Genomic DNA, 18,398 nt, shown 5'->3' on the forward strand with positions numbered 1-18,398 from the left:
CTACAATCATTCTCTCTAATACTCCCAAAGCTCTCATTAAGTAGGAAATTCGTCAATGTGTGAGTAGTTGTAGTGAAAAATAAATTTATATTTTAAGAGTGTTGTAAATTATTGTCCACTAGTCTTCTAGGAGACTCGTTGAACTTGATTAATCTCCCTTGAACGTGAACAGTCCTCTGTGGGGATTGGACAGAGAATCCAGATTACATGGAAGGATATAACCCACGGCAATGGATGAATCTTCAGTCTTTAGGTATAAGAAAATTCCAGCCTCACTGTAGGAAGACTCCTGGAAAGTTTGCCATGAAGAAAATTTCTAGACTGGTAGCTATAGAGCCACCAACTAGAAAAATGATGTACCCAACAGTAAGTAAGTACTATGGCAATGCATGCTTGCAATCCCAGAAACATAGGGAAGACATCTTGCTTCAAAAAAAAAAAGAAAGAAAGAAAGAAAGAAAGAAAGAAAGAAAGAAAAGAAAAGAAAAGAAAAGAAAAGAAAAGAAAAGAAAAGAAAAGAAAAGAAAAAGACTAAAGAAGTTATTTAACCTCTCCACATAGCCAAATATCAATTTTCTTGGTTGTGAAACCTCACCCATAAGCATTGTCAAGAGTACCTTCATTAATTAATTCAAGTGTTGGGAAGATAAGTATACTATAAAATGCTGGCATTCATATGACAGCAATACAACGTGGGGCAGATACACAATCAGTATTGCCTCTAGAGGCTTGGTACACACGGGTAAAACAAAGGTGATAATAGAAAGATATGGGATGGGAAGATGGCTGCATGAGGACACCAGTTTTATTTCCCCCAGAACACACATGGAAGTTGGTTCCAATGGCATACCTCAGAAATGGGAGACAGAGACAGGGGAATCCCTGGGGCTTCTGGTCATCCAGTGCAGTCAAATCAGAAGGCTCTAGGATCAATGAGAGACCCTGTCTCAAAAAAGCTTAAGGTGGAAAGGGATTGTGAAAGACAGTAGACATTGACTTCTCACCTACCATTGCATGTATACATGTAGAAAAACAAACATACAGAAAGAGACAAAACAATTAAAAATTGAAAAGAAATGAAAATATAAAATAAATATGGTAATTCCTATATGCATACCTGTGGTAACTTGAGTTTTCCAAGGATTTCTAAGGAATCAGGAAAGACTTTTCTCTAAAAAGGCATTTGAAGTAGAACAGCAATGATGAATGCCTTTTTCACATAGTTGGTCTGTAAGGTCTTTTGGCCAAAGACACACAAAAGCCCAAAGGTGTCTCCCTGCACAAGATTTTAGAGAAATAAAATCCTTTACTTTAAGGTTGTTCATTGTTAGCAAAAAATCTGAAGTATGACTTTTTAATTATTAAAAATTCAAAACTTAGCTGAACAAGAACCAGATCATATATGTTAGTGCCAGAGAGATTTAGTAATATATATATATATATATATATATATATATATATATATATATATTCTTATATATACATCCAACATTCTTACCCTTTAGCCATGGAGTTTGGCAGCAATGAATAAATGCCAAATATTCTCTGGAAATTTAAAACATAAGGTAAAAGATAGAGGAACTCTGAAACAAACCCTTAAGCTCAGTGTCATCAGTGTCTGATATGACATCAACCCCTAGAAGGTATTTTTAATTTTAAATACCCTGTTTGCTAGTCAAGAAAAAATAGAATGACCCTCTGTGCAATGTGATGTGTCTTTACTGTTATTTTTCAGACTTCATTTGAAAAACTAATAGATACATTAAAAGAAACAATTTAATCTGTTGAATTGGCTCATGAGATTATAGTAGTTGGCATGTCTCAAGACCTCTAATCAGAGGTGGCCGCCCAGGAGAGAATATGCCTTAAGTTGCCATCTGAAGCCAGGTGAGCTTTAAACCCTGGAAGAACAGAAGTTCTGATTCAAGGCTGAGTGGCAGGACGGCTGGTATCTCAGGTAAGGCTGGCATCGGAGGAAGGGCTTGTATCCAAATTCTAAGCAGTCAGAAAAGAGACCATCTTACCATTCTGGATTCTGTGTCTCCTTGGCCACACTTAGACCTCCCAAGAATTGGATGCGCTCCACTGGGGAGAACCGTCTGCTTTACTTGATTCACTTATTCACTCGAAAACATACAAAAGGTGTCCACAAACACCTGAGTATCCTGTAGCCAAGTCAGGTTTGGTATATAAACTTGCCATTGCATCTCCTGTGCTGATAAAATGTGTTGATAAGCAGAGATACCACGTATATAAGGTAGATGCTTTACCCCTAATACCTATGCTAGTTGGAATAGTGATGAAATATAGCAGAAGCAGAAGGAAGACAGTGGTTAATATAGATTATCAACTTGACAGTATAGGGCATAAACCCCTGGGCATGTCTAAGAAGGAACATGTAGTGTAGGTTAACTGAAGACCCCACTTGTGAGGGTGGCACCCTTCCTTGAGCTGAAGTCTTGGACTGACGTAGAAGGAGAAAGTGAGCTGAGTACTGCCATTCATCTCCTCTGGTTTAAACTGTAGACACAGTGTGACCAGCTGCCTCAGGCTCCTACTGCAACAACTCCTCTGCCACAGTAAACTGTACCTTGGAGCAGTGATCCGAGATAAGCCCCAACTTAATGAAGCCACTTTTGTCAGCTATTCTGTCAAATCATCAAGAGAAGCAATCCAAGTGATGGACTCTAGAGATAGGAAAGATTTCCTTAGAGTTCAGAAGTCCCAATGTGTACTTCATCAACTCTTTTTTTTTATTAGATATTTTCTTTATTTACATTTCAAATGTTATCCCCGTTCCTAGTTTCCCCTCGGAAATCCCCTATCCCCTCCCCATTCCCCTGCTCACCAACCATCAACTCTTAAACTTACCCCCGGTTCACTAACAGAATATAGCACAGCAGAAGTTTTTCATCTAAAGGGATCCAGATATTGGAAGGTTGTGACAAGAAGGGATGTAAATAAATAAAATCTATTTTATAAAGTTATATATACACATATGGCCCAAGTGTTCCAAACTCAAAAGGGAGAATCGAGAACTGTTCCCAGCAGACTTGACTTAGCAGAGTTTCCGAGGCAGCATGTGGCCGTTCATTATAAAACACACATCATTAAAATCCTCTTCCTGGATGGAGCAGACCTGTGCACCTTCCCACACAGCATGATCGAAGGCAGAACTTGGCATTCACACTGCTAACCTGCTAGGTATAAACAGCCAGTTCTCTCCATTCAGGGCCAGGGCGATCTTTTTCTTGGCCCACTGTAGGAGTTTTTACCTTGCATTCCATCATATTAATTGGTTAATTGCAAGTTTTCCACTGAGCTTCCCGCTGCTTGAAATCCCCAGGGAGCTTCACTTAGGAACAAAAAAGTAAAACTTTTACAAATATCTCTCACAAAGCCCTTTCCAGAAAATAGAAAGACCAGAAAATAGAAAAGACTTTTTCTTTCCCCTTAAAGTGTCCATTTGCCCACTTTTTTGTACCTTGGTGGCCTTAAGGATATAGAATCAATTTTTTATCACCTCCATGTCTGTTTTTGACCAGATGGTGAGATTCTGAGTCAGGAATCTGAGGCTCTCAGGTTTATGTGACACGGCTTGAGTCATCTCCTAATGTAGACTGGTCTATCTGAGCCAAACATTCAAGCCAGCTACAGATGTTATTTATGTTCAGACCAGTGAGTCCAAACCAGTCTTAGAGGGTCATGAAGAGGCTTGCCCATGGTTGCCATGTGGAGAAGGAAAACTCCCCAAAGCAGTCCGGCTCCCAGCTCTTGTATACATGACTTCCAAAACACACTGTGAAATGAAAGGGTCCATGATTAGCAATACTTTCTAGTTAATTGTTTATAAATCTAGCTTTCTCCCTTTACCCCTTGTGATCTTAATGTTAATTAAACTAGACTAATTAAATGAGAAAATGTCAATCCTCAGAACTAAGAAGGGGTTCATTTCTTACTCCCAATTTATATGGCCAACAGGTAAACAGAGTTCTCCTCAGGACCCAGTTGGGTTGATTCTAATGTCTGAGCCTTGGTCCTCCCAATATCATGGGGCAAGAGAGAGATGGAAAGTCTTATGCTTGGGTGTTTCAAAAACTCCAAGGCAGTAAAGATTACTTTCATTCATAGCCCACCCTTACCATGTAAAGGAAAGACACAGAGAAGCATGGGGCTACAGAATGGGTATCTGCAATAATGCAGGCAGGCACTGGAACCTCTTCTTTTCCCTTCATCCTAGACTCCTGACTGCCTACCTCTTTCCAACCATCCCCAGGGTTTAGAATTTCTTGGATGCTTTTGTACAACTGTTGCTATCAGTAATGCTGTTCACATCCTACATACACATGTAAGTGCATGCCTGCAGTCTCACTAGTAGTTGATAGGCATTGGGTAGAAACTAAAGCAAGCAGAATATGGAGTGTTCTGATACTTGGGAGTTGTTACAATGATTCTTTTGCACTGGTTGGTGTTGTTAATCTCTGGGGTCTGTCATTCACTATTGTGTTATTTGATGTATAAAAATACATCATAATAAATCCATGTTCAGTGCCACTGCTCTTGTATGTATTGTAATTTATGGATGGCAGTGATCCAGTCTAGTCTAGTCTAGTCTTAGTAAAAACATCTCACATCCCATTTCCACCACACCCCACCCCACCTTCACCCCCCGTGTGTGTGTGTGTGTGTGTGTGTGTGTGTGTGTGATGTCTGTCTCTGTATCTCTCTGTCTATAGGTATGTCTGTATAAGTACATATTGTGTTAATGGGAACTAGCAAGATCATTACTGTCTAAATATAAAAACAGGTAATTCAATCAACATTGTCTGGCTGAAAGATTTTACTATTTATTTATTTATTGAAATATAAATTAAATTTGTGTTTTAAATGACACATAAATAACAGGCAAAATAAAACATATGCAAATTAATGGTAACTCATATCACATTGTAATGCATATATGTGTGTGTGTGTGTGTGTGTGTGTGTGTAAAGAGAGAAAGAGAGAGAGAGAGAGAGAGAGAGAATAATACATTGCTACCTGCTGGAATAACCAATCACTTCTTTATGGTATAAATATTCAAATTTTCCCTTCTAGCATCTTACACATATTGCAATTTAGTATAACATGCTTTAAATTTTGTTTTTAATTATGTGCATGTGTGTATGGAGGTAGTATCTGTATAAACAAGCTCCGTCGGTTCCCCTTGGAGCTTGAGTTGCAGGCAGTTGTAAGCTGCCTGGCATTGTGTGGGAAACTAAGCTCCGATCCTCTGCAACATCAGAGCATTCTCTTAACTGCAGAGCCATCTTTTCTCCTCTGAAATGACATGGTGGCAATAGCAATCTAAAGACTTAAACATGTACATACACATTTTCTGGTATTTCCATGAAAAGTCAATTCCTAGGGATAAGTACTAAGTTGTGAAGTTGCAAAGCTATTCACTACAGCAGTATTTCTTACAGTATTGAAGTTTCTTAGGTTCCTAAGAACAGGGAATTTGTTAAACAAATCACTGCATATTATAGGACTCTATGAACCCAACAATCATAATTATATTATATAAATATATCCACTAACTGAAAAGCTCATGGGCAAAGTAGCCTGGCATACGCAGTAGAGAACAACAAAGTGACCCCATGTCAAACAAGGTGTACATACACATTTTCTGGTATTTCCATTAAAAAACATTTTCCAGGGATAAGCATGAAGTTGTGAAGGTGAATGTGGAAGACTGACATCTGTGGCTGTCCCCTTACCTCCACATAAGCACTGTGGGATGCACACCCCTCCAGACACACAAAGACACACACTCAAATCACAATATTTTAGTTAAAATATGCTAATTGTACTATGACCATTACTCATGTGGTAGGTATAAACAGAGATGATAGGAGTTATTTCATTGAACTGACACAAGGACCCTTCTTACCATCAGTCCATGCTCTATTGTTATGACTTATACTCGACAGACTCTCGTTTCCTTCGCTCATGGCATTGAGCCTCTGCATGTTGGGACAATCTGTCTTCTACCATGTCAGAATCAATGAGCATTGTTCATTGGTTGTAAAATGTTAGACATAATCATTGGCCTGGAAGAAACAATTATGCTTGGGCTAAGAATCTTTCAGCACATTTTACAATATATGATCTCCGAATATATAGAGCCTCCAAATCCAGGAACACAGAGCTACTTGAAAGTGTGTGTGTGTGTATGTGTGTGTGTGTTTGTGTGTGTGTGTTTGTGTTTGTGTGTTCGAGTGACAACTTCTGTTGGGCATGTTATTCTACATCATAATGAAAATAAGGAATGAACTATCTGGATCTACTATACTCTATGAAATATAAGGCATGAATGAAGTACACACTCATTCAGAGGGGTAGCTGGTTAGGAAGAGTTGACTGCAACAGAGGTCAATGCCAAAGGAGCCCTGAGATCCAAGCTACACACCACAGTGATGGGACTTGAGGGCAGCTTATGTATTAGCTCATATATCACTGGCCCAAATAGAAGATTTCTTTGTTTATAAATAAAATGCTCCTGCCAGACCTCAAAAATATACAATCTGGATTATTAAAAGAGCTTCACCTGATAAGGTTGGGTAACAAAATGCAGTATGACTGGAGCTGCAAACATGGTACCTTTGTTCTGACCCAGGGCCCCTTTCACAATAACTTTATGTTGCACATAATATTAGCAAATACATCATCAAATTTACTATGACTTTTTTCCCAGTGAATGGCTAATCACTGTTGACATAAGATTACCTGTTGATAAACCAGTGGCATGTGGCAATCATTTAGGGATCTGCACTGCACTCATGAGAAGAGATCTCACACCTGAGTGTGAGGACCACATTAGCTATTCTGGTGACTGCTAATAGCAGTCGCTGTGTTCAAGGACTCTCTTATTTTATTAGACCTGAATGGACTGAAGGAGAGGAAGGATGTTAACAATGGAAGGAAAGAATAGCATGGGGAAGCTTAGAGAAAACTGACTTAAGACCAAAGAATCCGGTGTCTCTGCTACTTGTTTGCTGTGGGACTTGAGTTCTTTAATTCTTGTCCCGGTCTCTTCCATTCTTGGTTCTCTTATGTAATTATTACAAGTTCCCTCAGCTACCACAGCAAACACTGTAAGATGGGCTACTTGAACAACAGAATTTGAATTTTCTGGAGATTCTTGAGCCTCGAAACCCAGAATTGGACATTGGAAAGTTTGGTTTCCTCTAAATCCTCTGTATGTGGCTTGCAGATGGTCACCCCCTCTCTCTCTGTCTCCTCTTATGTCCTTTAGTCTACTTACATCCATGATAATATGTATGTCCTAATTTCTACTTTATGAGAGAACACAAGTCAAAAAGGATTAGAAGCCAACCATAACAGCTTCATTTTTAAGTTGATAGCTGCTTTGAAAGCCCAACTCCAAATAGAGCTACATGGTGGCTTTGGGAGTTAGAAATTTAATAACATCAGCTTTCAAAGGGAAAACACAATTCAGCCTATAGCACAGAGTAAGTTTAAATATGCAATGAGATAACACATATGCAGTGTAGATTGCTAGTTGCTATGCTATATAATATATTGCTAGTTGGAAGGATGTGTATCATTGTTACAGACCTACACCAGAAGTAACTGGCTCAAGGAACCATCTTACAGGCTTCTTACATAATGTAGGGGGCGTGGAATGTGTCTTTAAACAAGATAATTATTTTTAAAACATTCTGGCCCCTTGGCACCCATCTTTTCATAAACATTCCCCCATTTCCTTTAGACCAATGACCTGTGTTCTCACTATGGAAGCTGGGGGATCCCTGCAAAGCCTTTCTCCTGGGTGTTTCTTTTTACTCATGTGGCACATGCTGCCTGGGTTGGCTACTGGGTTGTGTTTTCTTGGGACATCATTCATGCTTAGATGATGCATGGACAGAGAAGAAAAACATATGGGCTTTATTCATTCAAAGATTTCTAGCGGGACAATGTGCTATGATGCCCTGCTTCTAAGTGGAGTTTTTGTTTTGTTTTATCTAATTTCTGATTCTTTTTCTAATATGTTTTCCATAAATCCTATTTTGATTCAAATGTCCAGAGTTTTTGTCGGTTGCTCATCATTGTAAAATGAAAAACTAGGGAGGAGGAGTCTGAGAGGACAGACATGAAGAAGCTTGCAGGAGACAAGAAAGATGGATGAGGAGTGACAGAAAGAGTGAAAGGATGGAGAGGTGGAATGATTGGATAGGGAAGGGGAGGGAGGAAGGATGGATGGATAGACTGAGTGAGTGAGGGAGGTCATGTCCACTACCAGAGAAAAGAATGTGGCCACCATGTAGTGATTAACTACATAAGGAGTTTTGGCCAGTGAGATCTTTCTGTTCGTGGAAAGCTACCATATCTACCCAGGTCTTTTGACACATATGGCTTTCACTCCCTCAGGCAGGTTATGAAACCTTATACAAAGCTGAAATTTGAATCCTATAACCTACACCCCTAGGGACAACTCAAAATAGATCATCTGACAGCTTTGCAAACATCCTAACGCTCACCAAGAGAGACAAGGCAGGGATACCCTTAGGAACCATTTTGGAGCACTGTTCCACAGGGTCATTCTGTTCCAGATTTCAGTGTAGATACAAAAATTCAAATTTTCCAAGAATTGATCATTGATAATGTAATTAAAATGCATTCCCAAACTACAAAAACTGATGGAAAATCTGAATAAACCCTCTAGCTTCACTTTCTTTTAACTTGCTTAAACATCACCGACTTGGGGGGGTCAATGAGCTGAGAAATGTATTAGTGTCCCCCTGCCTTGGCTGTGCCTGTACATCAAGCCTATCAGATGTGTGCATCTGAGTTGCCTCCATTATATTTCAAGGGCTTGGCATCTCCTTTTGTTGAAAAACACTGACTTGCCACTGCAACCTGTACAAGTATACAGTTATTGCCTTTTGAGAACAGCAGACTTAAAAAGTCCTCTCTCATCTTACAGTAATTCCACCATCCTCTGAACATATGTGCTATAAAGAACAATAGTGTCTGGTTATAGCCAGTACAGACCATAAAGCACTCTGCTTCCAATCACCTTTTGCCAAGTCAGAAACATCTTGCCACTTTACCTCATAAATTTCTTCAAGCCTATCTATCCATGGGGCCAAATTTAATATTTGCATCTCCTATCTTTTCATACTTGGCCACCTTATTCATAAACTCTTTTTTCCCCTGAAAAATGCTTCAGTATAGGAATGCTATATGGTCAGCGAAATGAACCTAGCTCAGTGATTAGGATAATGTGGGAAGCAGGATTTCAAAGTCTTCCTAAGAAAACAACAAGGTAGAATCTGATCTGGATCCAAACTTGGGTTCCGCATTTCATGTTTTGCTCTGTTTTGTTTGGGCATGATGACTTGTTTTAACTCTAAACTTGACACAGCCTAGATTCACCAAAAAAAGAGTCTCAATGAGCAATTGGGTTGGCCTGTGGCATACTGGAGAAGGGGTATCTTAATCAATATGGGAAGATCTAGTCCACTATTGGTAGCACCATTCACTAGGAAGGGGGCCCTGAAATATTTCATAGTGGGCACAAGCAATCAAGCAGGCAAGTGAATGTACATGCATTAATTTCTTCCTGTTCTTTACTATGGATGTGGTGTGAAAAGTTGCTTTAAGTGCCTTGATTACCCACAATGATGGACTGTAACATGGAATTGTGAACTAAGTTAACCTTTGCCAGAGTGTTTTATTATAGAAACAAAAGTGACACTGGATCACAGAGTGTCAGGTAGACCAGCTTGGCTTTTAACCTTGCTATGTAATCAAGAATGGCTTTCAACTCCTGATCCCCCTGCCTCCACTTCTCAGGAGCTAGGATGACAGGGGCTATAACCATACCTACCTAGTCCATGAACTTTTCCTTTAATTGTAGGGATGAAAATTGAACCCTGGGCTTCATGCATATTAAGTTGCATTTTTCTTGACTGTGTGGTTTTGTGCAACTTAGTTGCTATCTTTGAGCCTTGCGACTTAAGTGGCTGGTGTGAAAGTTGTACTAACTAGCACCTGTATAGTGTCTGGAGACATGTCAGTAGCTGTTAGTCACTTTGGTTCTCTTTTGCCTGGACCTCTTCTAATGCTCTCAGCTGCTCTGACTGCCCAGCTCTGACTACAGCAACCAGCTGAGCATGGGCTTGAATTTTATTCAGGTGCCTGCCTTCCTCCTTCTATTTCTCCTTCCTCCTTCCTACTTCTGCCATCTTATCAGCTCCTATAATAGACACATCTTGCTATCCATCAGTATGAAACCCTAATGTGCGGGAGAATTACCACCACTGAGTAAATCTGTAACCAATGCATGGCAAAACTCCAGATAAGTTTGTTTCCTCTTCCTGTCTTCTGCTGTCCTGAGATACAGTAACATAGCTGCTTGGAGCTCCTGTGCTTCAAACCTATGTCCCTGAACCCCTCAGAATTCAGTACACAGTGGAGATTGTTGGTTAATTATGCTTAATATACTATTCTATCAGTGACTATACTTCTATATCTTACTCTTCAGGCTTCTCTATACCTACTGACAATACATAAGCTCTTCTTCACACTGTTCTAGGAAACCCAGATATAAAAATGATTTAAATGACAAATTTAATGTTTTTAACAATTAAAATATAAAGCCTTAGTGGGCCATTGCTTTGTGGACATGGTTAAAAATCTGTATCAAAATTGTAAGTCTATTCCATTAAAACTACACTATAAAGTTATCTCTGTTAATGCTTGTAGAAATGGCTGGAAAGCCAGTATCCTTTGCTTATTCCAGACCTGTTCTTCTTTGCCTAAGAAAAAAGAGATTATTAACATGGAAAAGGGGAGCAACTTTTTTTTCATCAATTATCATGGCTTGTTCCTATCGCCTCTCCCTTCTCCCTTCCATTTGTTTTTTTTTTTTTTCAGGTGTCTGCTTTCTGCAGATGATTGATGATGATGATGATGATGATGATGATGATGGTGGTGGTGACGATGACCACAGAAAGTATGCCAGGTGTCAGACACCTTCTTATATCCATACCTGGCTACTTCATGTAACCCTCATTGCACCACAGTGAAGTTTGTACTGTAATGTATCTCTATATTATAGATAAGAAACAGAAGACATGTGACCTACCTACATAGATACTTTGTCTTTCTGAGCTCTCCTATGCAGGCAATGTGGCTTCAAAGTCTGGGTGCTTCACCCCCATATTACCCTGTCTCAAACCCCACCCTCCATTCTTGCTACTCAAACAATACTTCCACTGGCAAGAACATGTAACTTGTTATTAATGCAGCCTCCCCCCACCCCTAGCCACTAGCTTCTGCCTGCCCCTCCATCTCTTCTTTGGGGTCAAAACATCTCCACTTTTTCTCTCATATTCTCCATGGTTTCCTTTTTTGACTATCGTGCACTATCACCCCATGTTCCATGTGTACCATTGCGAGACCATTCCTGAAAGAACTCGTAAGCCATATTTAAGTAAATATAGACAGAGTTTATGCTAGACTTCCTCTATGTTGACTGGATGAGACCTGTCACCTAAGCTGTGATTTCAATGTGTCTAGTCCCTGTTGAAGGTTGAATTGCATCACTCTCCCACCTACGCTGAAATCCTAGTTCCCAGTAGCTCAGAATGGGAACTCGCTTGTAAACAAGGGCATTGCAAATGCATTTTGTTAGGATAAAGTCATTAAGGATGGTCTCTAGCCCAAAGTGAGTAGTGTTCTCATAAAAGGGAGGAAATTGGGAAATGACTTGATAGTGAGGGCAGACACCATGGAAACAGGTCTCCCAGTCAGTGAACACTAGATAATTCCTGTACTACATGAGAAGCTAAGGAAGAGACTCATAGCATGGAGAACTAACCATCTCCACTGGAGTCTTAACCTCAGGCCCTTTGCCTCCACAACCGTGATGCAGTAAACTACTGTCCAAATGACTCAGTTTGTCAAGTTTTCTCATAATAGCCCTAGCAAATGAAAGTGCCACTCGAGATATTTTCTAGAAGGGAGCAAAAATATATCTCAGTGGGTAATGTGCTTGCTGTGAGCTCAGATCTCCATCACTCACATACAAACCTGGGCATGGTAGCATGTGCCTGTAACTCTAGCACAAGGCATGGTGTGGGAATATGGAGAAAGACAGGTCCTGGAGTCACTGCTAACACTATCTAACTGATCAGCAAGTAGGGTTTAGTGAAAGATTGTCACAAAAACAAGGTGGACAATGATAGAGAAAGATACGTGACATTAACCTCTGGAATCTGTATGAGTATGCATGGGCACTGGAGCACACATATATGTATATGGAAAGATATATCACATACAAAAATCACATCAGTTAATGCATAAATAAAAAATGTTTTTATACTAGTTGCATCTTTGTTATTGTATACTGTGTTATTTTTATGCTCAATAGTGTAAAATTAATCACATTTTTTACACTTACTTCCCAAAATACTTCACAAATATTTACACACACCTGTATTTAATTTTGGTTCCAAATCTTGCTCATCGAAATCATCTAGAATCTTGATTCTGTCAAAATTTGCATCCCTGTGACAGTTTCCGCGTTCTACGAACTAAACATTTAGTGCTTCCAGGGTAGAGGCTACCTCCTCTGGCTCCTGGGAATCAGAAAGTGAATGAATTAATGGTGCTTAAGTACCTTGACCTCCCAGAAAGATATGGAGTCTGAATGAATAGTGATAGTTTGATTACTGATATCACTAACATGCTTTGTGAATGGCAGATCACCCACAGGCAAACCAAAGTCAGTAAGATGGAAAATCATTTCTCTTCTTGTTAAAATGACTCACTGGTAATGTGATAAAAGATTCATATCTCCACTACAGTTTTAGAAAATCCATCAGGAGTTTCTGAAAAATAATCAATGAATCAATGATTTAATTCATGTTTCCACAGATCTGCCTCTGCCTCTATCTCTATTGCCTATCTGTGTACATACCCACTTAGCTTCTTCTTGGTCTACCTACCTATCTATCCAGGTAACTAGCTAACTCAGAGAACAACTGGCTAAAAGTCAGAGAAAACTCTGGGTGGGATTTTGCCTGTTTTGTGTTTGTTGATCCAGTGACTGGCCCAAAGCTCTCTGTTTTAGGATGACAATTTTCATACATCATCAACATTTTCAATATGAATAAACATTGTTCCTTGACACTGTAGCATGACAGACAAAGCTTGAACTTCATTTTTTTCTCTCCTTCCTGTGGCCCAGTGGCCACGGAGACCTGCTGGCATGCCATCTCACATATTAGTTATCATTATCCCCTGACTGATCTCATTGTCTTTCTAGACACTGGGAAATAAAGGGTCTGAGGTGACCAAGCTCTGAGGAATCCTTCCAGCCAGACATCTATTGATCCTTTACTCAAGGTGGGGCTGTTTGGTGTTGGAATTTTTATGTAGATCTTTGTCTTTAAGATAGTGATTCTCTTTTTAAGAGCTGTTTTAGGCAAGAGTTGATAGAGGCAGGAATAGAACAGATTCAGTAATTCTATTTCTTCTTCAAAACCTTTCTCAATGTTTGTAAGTGAAAGGTGTCAGGGACGTCACTTTCTAGAGTATGGATTTTGCTGAATAGCCAGAATAAATCATTTATAACTTGGGAAGAGATTTCTATCAAATCTGTCTGAAGCCTCATGCAGATAGAGATTCAGTATGGATGCAGCATTAATACTCATCTATAAATAACTCATGGCTATTATTTCTACAGATGTCTGAAACAATGCATGTCAGGAAAAGGCATTTGAAAAATCAGGAGCTTCCCCTAAACCCAAGACTACATTCTGTGACCCATCGAGTTAGTTCCAGGCATCCCTGGAGGCCACCAAAGGCAGCCACAGCCCTGGTGGAATGGGGAAATAAACAGTTGTTACAGAGAAGCCCAGGGGCTGGGAATGAGCAGCAAGCTAGGAGATCCCATGAGCATAGAAATTAGTGTTGGAAAAGTATAATATTGAACTTTTGTCTGATTGCTAAAATGTATCCCCTGGGTTGCTTTTGAGGAAATCACTATGGATGGATTCACGGGACATAGGCTATATGTAGTCTCTCTGGAACTTCACAGTACAGGGAAGTCCTAACTTGAGTTTCTTTGCTTAGGTCTACTAGATGCATTCTAAGGGACAAAGTGAACCAACATTGGTTAAATATTTACCACTTTCCAAACACTAAGAAAAAATTGATTAAATCTCAAAAGAATCCATTGAAATACTAGCTCATTTGAGATATGAGAAAAATGACCCCTGCAGAGAGGTATATATCTAACTCACCCAGGACAGAAAAGGCATAGATGAATTATATTCTCATAGCACTTTTGGTCTACCATGTAGAAAGTAATACCATGTAATGTCACTGGAATTCTATATTTAAAAATGTAAGTAAACATTAGCCATAAAGTACAGGATATCCAGGCTATAATCCACAGACCCCAAAGGAGCTAAGTAACAAGGAAAGCCCAAGAAAGGATGCTTGAATTCACTCCGAAGAAATAAAATAGGCATTGGGAGTGGATGAAAGAGGGAATTGGGGTAGTGGAATGAATAGAAATGGGGGGCAATCAGGTGTGGGGAGAGTAGGGTGGAGGGAGGCCTGGGAGAGAAAACAGAAATTGGTGGAGGGGGCATCTCTGAGATAAGCCAGAGACCTTGGAAAAGGGAGACTCCTCGCAGTTTGTGGAGGTGACCCTAGCTGAGGCTCTTAGCAGCTGGGGATATGGAGCCTGAAGTGGCCATCTCCTGAAGCCAGGCAGGACTTCCATTGTAAGGAGGGAGAGACCAACCTACTACAAAACCTTTGACTTTTGACAGCCTATAAGATGTGCGGGGATAAAGATGAAGCAGAGATTGGAAGAATGGCTAATTAATGACTGGTCCAACTTGAGACCTACCCCATGTGAGGGAGCCAACTCCTGACACTATTATTGACACTATGTTATGCTTGCAGACAGGAGCCTAGCATAACTGTCTCCTGAGAGGCTTCATCCAGTAGCGGATGGAAACAGAGGCAGAGATCCACAGCCAAACATCAGGCAGAGCTTTGGGAATCCTGTGGATGAGTGGGGAATAGGATTATGTGAGCTGCACTGTTCAAGAACACCACAAGAAGACCCACAGAGTCAACTAACCTGGGCCCATGAGAGCTCACACAGATTGAACCACCAACCAGAGTATGCAAGGGATAGACTTAGGCTCCCTACACATTTGTAGCAAATATGCATCTTGGTTTTCATGTGGGTCCCCTAACACTTAGAGCGGGGCTGTCTTTGACTCTGTTGCCTGTCTTTGGATCCCTTTCTCCTATCTGGGCTGCCTTGTCTGGCCTCAGTGGGAGAGGATGTACTTATTCCTGCTGCCTCTTGAAGTGTCAGGGTCATTTGGTACCTAGGGGTCCACCTCCTCTCAGAGGAGAAGGGGAGGTAGCACGGGGAAGGGGATGTGAGGATGGAACTGGGAGGAAAGGAGGCAGGGGGTAGTGATCAGGATGTAAAGTGAATAAAAATAAATAAAAAGGTTACCTATAAAATGCTACCAATAATAACAAAATATTAATACATCTATAAACATCATTGCTGTAGAAAAAATCTCTACAAATCTCTGGAGTACTGGACTCTTTGTTCAGTAATCAAGTTTACATCCTATTTCAACTCAGTAAGCTCTTCTGCAGCACTTGCTCCAGAAAAGATCAACATATGTTTGTCCAGAAAAAGCCACAGCTCCATAGACTTGCTTTAGTAGTCAATGGGCCTTTCAGAATTACAGAGAAAGTGGTGTGTGTGTGTGTGTGTGTGTGTGTGTGTGTGTGTGTGTAGCTTTTATTTCATTTGCAGACATTTCCTAAATTTACGGCCTGGGCTTAGCAATGTATCTTGAAGTCCCAGGCATAGGAGGCTGAAGAAGGAGGACTGCCGTGAGTGTGAGGCCAGTTTTCATAATGAGTTCCAAGCAAATCTGAGCTCCAGAATCAGGGTCTGTATAGACAAAACACAACACAAAAATAAGTAAATGGAATTTGAGGCATAATGTAATAGATTTGCTGAACTATTACTGTGAGTCTCCAGTTACTTCAGACAACTTAAGGATGGACCATATGAGCAAGCAAGGAGGCAGTTGCTTAAAATGATATAATGAATCCTTAGGAGGAAATCAGGAGAAATACACTGTGCAGAGTGAGGGGACAGTCTCCACACACTTAGTATGATGTGCTTCATCCCCACCTCCTTCCACCAGTCCTGAGTGCCCATTGGGAAAGACCCCAGCTCCCAGGACACATCCAGAACACAGGGTCAACTAAGCATCCTGAACTGCAAGGATTGAACGCACGTACTACCACACTCAGGCAGTACTGCTTTGAAAGGCACTAAATCCATATGTAACAATCTGGAAGCAGGCATCCTCTGCTGCTCAGCAATGCTTCATTTCCATATGGCTTTTGCCTATAAGCACAAGCCATATGGAAATGGCTTGTATCAGGAGTCCTGGGCATAAAAAGGAAGATAAGAGCTGATGGAAATGCTCAGACCCTGGAGTAGAACTGGAAATTGTTATAATTTTATATTATTTAATCTATTTACTCATTCTTGTTTGTTACTTATTTGTATTGAGACAGGTTCTCTCTATGTAGCCTAGGCTGTCCTCAAATCCATGATTTACCTGCCTCAACATCCTGAGTTGGAAGGACTGAGCATATGCACTGCCACATTCAGCTAGTACTGCTTTGAAAGGGACTAAGCCAATGTGTAATCATCTCGAAGCGTGTATCTTCTGCTGTTCAGCAGTGCTTCATTTCCATAGTAATGTTTTTTGCCTGTAAACATGAGTAGCCAGGCAGCAGAATTCCATTATCATATTGTGTGGAGTGACAGAAATAAAGCAAAAGCAAAAGATATATATATGTCAATGGAAGGCAGAGTTTTATTTAAAAGGTTGCACAGGATCAAAAGTGAAGAGCAGCTGAAATGAATGAAATAGGCTTATGACATAGATTGTGTCCATTGCTGTGACAAACACTGTAAATAAAAGCTGCCGAGGAGAAAACAACGTCACAGTCTGTCATCAAGGGAAACCAGGGTGGGAGCTCAAGTATGACCCTGGGGTCAGTCACTGAATCAGAAACCATGGAGGAATCCTATGCCCTGCTTTGCTCTCTGACTTGCTCAGCCGTCTTCCTTATACAGCTCAGGCCTAGATGCTTTGGATTGGCACTATCCACAGTGAGCAGGGCACTCTTACAACAATCATGATTTAACAAGTGCCCCACAGACATGCGCACAGACTTATCTGATGACAGCAATTCCTCAATTAGTTTCCCCTCCCCTGGTGACTCAAGATTATGTTCAGTTGACAGAAAAATAACCAGAATAGACTATATATTCAAACATGTAAAATCTCAATGCTAGTGTTTAACCACTTTTTTAAAAATAAAAATGAAGAGCTAAGGAGATGATCCAGTTAGTTAGGTGCCTACACTTAAGGCACAAGAAACTAAATTCATATCCCCAGAACCAATGTTAAAAAGTCAGGCACAGTGACTCATATCTGTAGTAACCCCAGAGTTCTGAGGCACAGACAGGAGGACCCCTAAGGCTCGTCAGCCAGTTCTTGCCAAATGAATGGACTTCAGATTCACTGGAGGGCTCTGTGTCCAGGAGAGAAGGTTGGTCTCCAAGCCCATATGCATGCATGTGCACACACATCCATGATAACAAGTACATTCAACATGCAACATACATACAGACACAACATGCAACATGAAACATACATACAGACACAATTTAAAAATAAAAGTAAAAAGAAATCAGGACCAGTGGGGTGGCTTAGCAGGAAAGGTCACTTGCCTCTCAGTCTGACTGCAACCTCCATTCAATTCCATGGATTCACATGCTAGAAGAAGAGCACCAACTCCCAGAAGCTGTTTTCTGACCGCCACGTGCACACTGTGGCACGAACACGACACACACTAGTAGAAGCAATACAATTATAAAAACACATTTTAAAAATTACAAAAACAGATCGCAAAAGTCTTACAGAATTTTATATCCTTAGTCTGAAGTTTAAATTAATACATGTAAACTGTTATACATGGTTTACACACACACACACATATATATTTACCATAGGTTGTGCTAATACATGCTAGCATGTATATTTTTACCATACATATATGCATATTACCTATATGCATATATAGGTGTGTGTTTACCATTCTAGAGGTGGTCAGACCTGGGAGAATGAGGCAGACTAAAGTCTCATTGAATAGCCAGCTTAAGTCAAGGCATCAGACAATTTATACTCTGAGGGTCAAGATGAGTCACAGGAGTAACATGTACAGTCACAACATGGCAGAAACATGTT

At 40.3% G+C, this 18,398-nt stretch overlaps 1 long non-coding RNA gene across 1 annotated transcript; it reads right to left on the bottom strand.

The window, feature by feature from the left end:
• Positions 1–850: 850 nt before the first annotated feature.
• Positions 851–12,637, bottom strand: LOC115031555 (uncharacterized). The gene is made up of 7 exons (XR_003837225.1): positions 12,506–12,637; positions 5,933–6,092; positions 2,872–3,799; positions 2,591–2,687; positions 2,025–2,210; positions 1,118–1,276; positions 851–923 (listed from the first exon to the last, which is right to left on the bottom strand). It is a non-coding gene; the product is annotated as an uncharacterized LOC115031555 (long non-coding RNA).
• Positions 12,638–18,398: the final 5,761 nt, after the last annotated feature.

The sequence above is a fragment of the Mus caroli genome, unplaced genomic scaffold (assembly GCF_978045245.1).
Source record: "Mus caroli unplaced genomic scaffold, Mus_caroli_1 scaffold_8, whole genome shotgun sequence".
Taxonomy (NCBI): domain Eukaryota; kingdom Metazoa; phylum Chordata; class Mammalia; order Rodentia; family Muridae; genus Mus; species Mus caroli.